The 7,500-nt window shown below is 44.1% G+C and overlaps 1 protein-coding gene across 1 annotated transcript in view; it reads left to right on the plus strand.

The window, feature by feature from the left end:
* The first annotated feature begins 3,753 nt into the window (after positions 1 to 3,753).
* The window catches only part of LOC116364202 (RNA-binding protein 47-like), a 34,251-nt gene continuing 30,504 nt past the window's right edge, over positions 3,754 to 7,500 (plus strand). Inside the window, 1 exon segment of the mRNA XM_031817443.1 lies at positions 3,754 to 3,860. The gene's annotated coding sequence lies outside the window, so the exon portion shown is untranslated.

The following is a 7,500-nucleotide window of genomic DNA, read 5'->3' on the forward strand; positions in this document are numbered from 1 at the left end:
TGTAGGGACAAATAGCATTCTAGTTTGCTCTGTTTTTTGGTTAATTCTTTCCAATGTGTCAAGTAATTATCTTTTTGGGGTGTGTGTTTGTGTTTGTGAACAGAGCCCAGGACCAGCTTGCTTAGTAAAGGTATCGGCCTAATTCGGCTCTGCATTATTTGGTGTTTCACATGTACATGTAACAGAGGATTATTTTTGCCAGAATTCTGCATGCAGAGTCTCAATTTGGTGTTTTCCCATTTTGTGAATTCTTGGTTGGTGAGCAGACCCCAGACCTCACAACCATTAAAGAGCAATGGGGGTTCTATAACTGATTCAAGTATTTTTAGCCAAATCCTAGTTTGCATGTCAAATTTGATGTTCCTTTTGATGGCCTAGAAGGCCCTTCTTGCCTTGTCTCTCAGATCGTTCGCAGCTTTGTGGAAGTTACCTGTGGCACTGATGTTTAGGCCCAGGTATGTATAGTTTTTTCTGTGCTCTAGACGGTAACAGTGTCTAGATGTCTAGAAGCACCAGATCATCAGCCAAACAGTATACATTTGACTTCAGATTCTAGTAGGGTGAGGCCGGATGCTGTTAGACTGTTGGTTGATATATATGTTGAAGAGGGTGGGCTTAAGCTGCACCCACGACCCTGTTTGAAAGAATGTGTGTATTTGCCAATTTTAACCGCACACTTGTTGTTTGTGTACATGGATTTTATGTCGTATGATTTTATATAATATTATTATTATAATTATATATGTTTTTCCCCAACATCAATTTGTAGAAAGAGTCGAAAGCTTTTTTTTTATCGACAAGCGAGAGAAAGAAAGAGAAGACTTTGCCTTTGTTTTGGTTTGTTTGGTTTGTCAATTAGGGTTGAATGTACGGTAATTTGGTAAAAAGCCAATTTGACATTTTCTCTGTACATTATTTTCACTGAGGAATGTACGAGTCTGCTGTTAATCGTAATGCAGAGGATTTTCCCAAGGTTGCTGTTGACGCATATCCCACGGTAATTATTGGGGTCAAATTTGTCTCCACTTTTGTGGATTTGGGCGATCAGTCCTTGGTCTCTTTGGTACCAAATATTAGGGATGATAACAGAGCTGCAATTGCTGCATTTGGCTGAAACTGAGCTTACTAGCCATTATTATTATTATTAGCCACAGTAGTTTCCTGTGTTTCTGTTTGAGCAGGTTACACACACACACACACACACACACACACACACACACACACACACACACACACACACACACACCACACACACACACACACACACACACACACACACACACACACACACACACACACACACACACACACACACACACACACACACACACACACACCACACACACACACACACCTGCCATTGATAGAACTGCAACAGCAGCTTCACCACCTTGAGTGCCTAAAGTTTCCATAAGGAGGATAATTAAAGAATTTTAGTTTTAGAGTTTAAGTTTAGCCAATTGGAATTTGTTGTCTGTGTATTTGATCATTTCATTGAGGATACCATCAACACCACAGGCCTTTTTGGGTTGGAGGGTTTGTATTTTGTCCTGTAACTCGTTCAATGTAATTGGAGAATCTAGTGGGTTCTGGAATCCAGTGGGTTCTGGAATCCAGTGGGTTCTGGAATCCAGTGGGTTCTGGAATCCAGTGGGTTCTGGAATCCAGTGGGTTCTGGTCGTCTTTAATAGTTGATTCTAAGATCTGTATTTGATCATGTATATTTTTTTGCTCTTTATTCTTTGTTATAGAGCCAAAAAGATTGGAGAAGTGGTTTACCCATACATCTCCATTTTGGATAGATAATTCTTTGTGTTGTTGTTTGTTTAGTGTTTTCCAATTTTCCCAGAAGTGGTTAGAGTCTATGGATTCTTACATTACATTGAGCTGATTTCTGACGTGCTGTTCCTTCTTTTTCCGTAGTGTATTTCTGTATTGTTTTAGTGATTCACCGTAGTGAAGGCGTAGACTCAGGTTTTCTGGGTTTTAGTGATTCACCGTAGTGAAGGCATAGACTCAGGTTTTCTGGGTTTTAGTGATTCACCGTAGTGAAGGCATAGACTCAGGTTTTCTGGGTTTTAGTGATTCACCGTAGTGAAGGCATAGACTCAGGTTTTCTGGGTTTTAGTGATTCACCGTAGTGAAGGCATAGACTTAGGTTTTCTGGGTTTTAGTGATTCACCATAGTGAAGGTATAGACTCAGGTTTTCTGGGTTTTAGTGATTCACCATAGTGAAGGCATAGACTCAGGTTTTCTGGGTTTTAGTGATTCACCATAGTGAAGGCGTAGACTCAGGTTTTCTGGGTTTTAGTGATTCACCATAGTGAAGGCGTAGACTCAGGTTTTCTGGGTTTTAGTGATTCACCATAGTGAAGGCATAGACTCAGGTTTTCTGGGTTTTAGTGATTCACCATAGTGAAGACATAGACTCAGGTTTTCTGGGTTTTAGTGATTCACCATAGTGAAGGCATGGACTCAGGTTTTCTGGGTTTTAGTGATTCACCGTAGTGAAGGCATAGACTTAGGTTTTCTGGGTTTTTAGTTGAATAGTTTTCTCTATTTCTTTCTTATGTTTTTGCATTCTTCATCAGACCATTTGTTACTGTTGTTAATTTTCATTTTTTAGATTTGACAGAGAAGCTGAGATCTCTCTCTCTCTCTCAAGGCTGTGTTAATAGGCCACCACTCCCCCAGTCATTGATGCGAGAAGGAGCCTGTTTAGTTTCGATAGTCCTTGAAACTCTCTTTAGTCTCTTCTCTCTCCCTCTCTCTCACTCTCTCACCTCTCTCTCTCTCTCTCACTCTCTCTCACTCTCTCTCCCTCTCTCTCACTCTCTCACCTCTCTCACTCTCTCTCCCTCTCTCTCTCTCTGTCACTCTCTCTCCCTCTCTCTCACTCTCTCACCTCTCTCTCTCACTCTCACTCTCTCACCCTCTCTCTCACTCTCTCCCCTCTCTCTTTCCCTCTCTCTCTATCGCTCTCTCTCCCCCCTCTCTCTTTCCCTGTATCTCTCTCTCACCTCTCTCTCTCTCCCTCTCTCTCTCTCTCTCTCTCTCTCTCACTCTCTCTCCCCCCTCTCTCTTTCCCTGTATCTCTCTCTCACCTCTCTCTCCCTCTCTCTCTCTCTCTTTCTCACTCTCTCACCCCCCTCTCTTTTTCCCTGTATCTCTCTCTCTCTTAGCTACTCACTAAGGTGTGTGCTGTTTACTTAGCTTGGGCCGTGCTGGGAACGCATTTACCGTTGTTATGTACACACACACACACACACACACACACACACACACACACACACACACACACACACACACACACACACACACACACACACACACACACACACACACACACACACACACACACACACCAATATGACTTACTAGGTCCTTTTGAAGGAGGAGATGGGGGAGGGAATTGTAAAATCTAAACCTGGCATAAAACTACAAACTGAAACATGAAAACCTTCCTAAAAACTACAGTTCCCTTTAGTCTCCTCTCCTAAATGCCAGTTCCTCCCTTCACATTAGTTATACTGAGTCAGCGATTGGTGGGTTTATGAAACAGGTGCTTTAGTGTGTGTGTGTGTGTGTGTGTGTGTGTGTGTGTGTGTGTGTGTGTGTGTGTGTGTGTGTGTGTGTGTGTGTGTGTGTGTGTGTGTGTGTGTGTGTGTGTGTGTGTGTGTGTGTGTGTGTGTTACTGCTCTCCACCTTAGCTCCACCTGCCTCAGCCCTGTTGTTGCTCAGGTCCGGTGTGTGTCAGTAGCCTCTCTGCTCTCCTCCCTACTGTAACCTGTCTCTCATGGAGGCAGAGCCCTGACACACACTAAGGAGCTGTGGAACGGTGTGGAGGAAAGAAAACAGGGTATCTGTCTTTTACGTTCAAATCCTTTCCTCTCTCTCTCTGTCTCTCTCTCTCTGTCTCTCTCTCTCTCTCTCTCTCTCTCTCTCTCTCTCTCTCTCTCTCTCTCTCTCTCTGTCTCTCCTCTCTCTGTCTCTCCTCTCTCTGTCTCTCCTCTCTCTGTCTCTCCTCTCTCTGTCTCCTCTCTCTCTGTCTCTCCTCTCTCTGTCTCTCCTCTCTCTGTCTCTCTCTCTCTCTCTCTCTCTCTCTCTCCTCTCTCTCTGTATCTCTCTCTCTCTCTCTCTATCTCACTGTCTCTCTCTCTTCCATCTCCTCCTACCTGATCATTACCTGTTCTGTGGTTCAGCCATTCTTATGCCAGGGTTGAGTCACTGTTAGTTCAGTGTTTCTTCAGTGTTTTAGTTCAGTGTTAGTTCAGTGTTTTAGTTCAGTGTTTTAGTTCAGTGTTTTAGTTCAGTGTTTCTTCAGTGTTAGTTCAGTGTTAGTTCAGTGTTTTAGTTCAATGTTTTAGTTCAGTGTTTCTTCGGTGTTTTAGTTCAGTGTTAGTTCAGTGTTTCTTCAGTATTTTAGTTCAGTGTTAGTTCAGTGTTAGTTCAGTGTTAGTTCAGTGTTTGAGTTCAGTGTTAGTTTAGTGTTTTAGTTCAGTGTTTGAGTTCAGTGTTTTAGTTCAGTGTTTTAGTTCAGTGTTTCTTCAGTGTTCAGTGTTAGTTCAGTGTTTTAGTTCAATGTTTTAGTTCAGTGTTTCTTCGGTGTTTTAGTTCAGTGTTAGTTCAGTGTTTCTTCAGTATTTTAGTTCAGTGTTAGTTCAGTGTTAGTTCAGTGTTAGTTCAGTGTTTGAGTTCAGTGTTTTAGTTCAGTGTTTTAGTTCAGTGTTAGTTCAGTGTTTAAGTTCAGTGTTAGTTCAGTGTTAGTTCAGTATTTCTTCAGTGTTTGAGTTCAGTGTTTGAGTTCAGTGTTTTAGTTCAGTGTTTTAGTTCAGTGTTAGTTCAGTGTTTAAGTTCAGTGTTAGTTCAGTGTTTAAGTTCAGTGTTAGTTCAGTATTTCTTCAGTGTTTTAGTTCAGTGTTTGAGTTCAGTGTTTTAGTTCAGTGTTTTAGTTCAGTGTTTCACCATAAGGCCGTTTTGACAGTTGATCACTATAATATATATGTGCCTCATGGTTTTCTGACTCTGTGTTTTTGGCATCACGACTGTTGTTGACTACGACCTTGGTCCCAAATGGCCCCCTAGTCACTAAAGAAGCACCCTACAGTGTGTAGGGCAGGCTACGTGTCGAAGGGTTTTACAACTAATCTAGAGGCCGTCTTTGGCGATGTCACTAATGTTGTGTTGAGGGACATTTTGAAATAGAACCAAGGCAGCAGCTATCCAGAGTTTTAGTAACAGCAGCCTTTTCATTGGTCACTCTGTTACCATGTGACTTGTGTTGTGGGTCCTAAAGGAAGACATTTTGAAATAGAACCAAGGCAGCAGCTATCCAGAGTTTTAGTAACAGCAGCCTTTTCATTGGTCACTCTGTTACCATGTGACTTTGTCGTTAAGGATGGCTGGGCGGGGGGGGGGGGGGGTTAAGCCAATGTGTGTGTGTGTCTCCTAAGTAACGTTACAGAGGTCTCTGGCTCAATGTTACTCAGGTAAAAGCAGAGACTGAGACTCTCATTGTTCTCAACACCCAGTGGAGAGAGAGAGAGCTGGGGGGGTCAAGGTTTCTATTCCACTGTGTTTGTGCTACGACTGTATTCGCTATTTTGTAGCGAATAGCAGAGCAGGGAAGTGAACCCGGGGTCGCTGGCGGGAAAGGAATCAACCCTACGCACCAATGAGGTTACGCACCAATGGGGTTACAGACCAATGGGGTTACGCACCAATGGGGTTACAGACCAATGGGGTTACAGACCAATGGGGTTACAGACCAATGGGGTTACGCACCAATGGGGTTACAGACCAATGGGGTTACAGACCAATGGGTTACAGACCAATGGGGTTACGCACCAATGGGGTTACTGACCAATGGGTTTACAGACCAATGGGGTTACAGACCAATGGGGTTACAGACCAATGGGGTTACAGACCAATGGGGTTACTGACCAATGGGTTTACAGACCAATGGGGTTACGCACCAATGGGGTTACAGACCAATGGGGTTACAGACCAATGGGGTTACTGACCAATGGGGTTACAGACCAATGGGTTTACAGACCAATGGGTTTACAGACCAATGGGGTTACACACCAATGGGGTTACAGACCAATGGGGTTACAGACCAATGGGGTTACAGACCAATGGGGTTATGCACCAATGGGGTTACAGACCAATAGGGTTACTGACCAATGGGTTTACAGACCAATGGGGTTACGCACCAATGGGGTTACTGACCAATGGGGTTACAGACCAATGGGGTTACTGACCAATGGGTTTACAGACCAATGGGGTTACGCACCAATGGGGTTACAGACCAATGGGGTACAGACCAATGGGGTTACTGACCAATGGTGTTACAGACCAATGGGTTTACAGACCAATGGGTTTACAGACCAATGTGGTTACGCACCAATGGGGTTACAGACCAATGGGGTTACAGACCAATGGGGTTACTGACCAATGGGTTTACGCACCAATGGGGTTACGCACCAATGGGGTTACAGACCAATGGGGTTACAGACCAATGGGGTTACAGACCAATGGGGTTACTGACCAATGGGGTTACAGACCAATGGGGTTACAGACCAATGGGGTTACTGACCAATGGGGTTACAGACCAATGGGTTTACAGACCAATGGGTTTACAGACCAATGTGGTTACGCACCAATGGGGTTACAGACCAATGGGGTTACAGACCAATGGGGTTACTGACCAATGGGTTTACGCACCAATGGGGTTACGCACCAATGGGGTTACAGACCAATGGGGTTACTGACCAATGGGTTTACAGACCAATGGGGTTACGCACCAATGGGGTTAAACTGCAACGTGGCTCATGTAGCAAGGATCGCTACAATATATATGTATTCTGCTATAGGTAGCTAGGTCTGTTTCATAAGTCTACAGGGGCGGTAGCCTAGTGGTTAGGCGTTGGACTAGTAACCGGAAGGTTGCATGTTCAAACCCCCGAGTTGACAAGGTTCTGCCCTTGAAAAGGCAGTTAACCCACTGTTCCTAGACCAGTTAACCCGCTGTTCCTAGACCAGTTAACCCACTGTTCCTAGACCAGTTAACCCACTGTTCCTAGACCAGTTAACCCCACTGTTCCTAGACCAGTTAACCCACTGTTCCTAGGCCAGTTAACCCACTGTTCCTAGACCAGTTAACCCACTGTTCCTAGACCAGTTAACCCACTGTTCCTAGACCAGTTAACCCACTGTTCCTAGACCAGTTAACCCACTGTTCCTAGACCATTTAACCCACTGTTCCTAGACCAGTTAACCCACTGTTCCTCTCTATCTGTCCTCTCTATCTGTCCTCTCTCCCTGTCCTCTCTATCTGTCCTCTCTATCTGTCCTCTCTATCTGTCCTCTTTATCTGTCCTCTCTATCTGTCCCCTCTATCTGTCCTCTCTATCTGTCCTCTCTATCTGTCCTCTCTATCTGTCCTCTCTATCTGTCACTGTTGACGTTGAGACTGGTGTTTTGTGGGTACTATTTAA

The sequence above is a fragment of the Oncorhynchus kisutch genome, unplaced genomic scaffold, assembly GCF_002021735.2.
Source record: "Oncorhynchus kisutch isolate 150728-3 unplaced genomic scaffold, Okis_V2 scaffold1024, whole genome shotgun sequence".
Classification (NCBI taxonomy): Eukaryota; Metazoa; Chordata; class Actinopteri; order Salmoniformes; family Salmonidae; genus Oncorhynchus; species Oncorhynchus kisutch.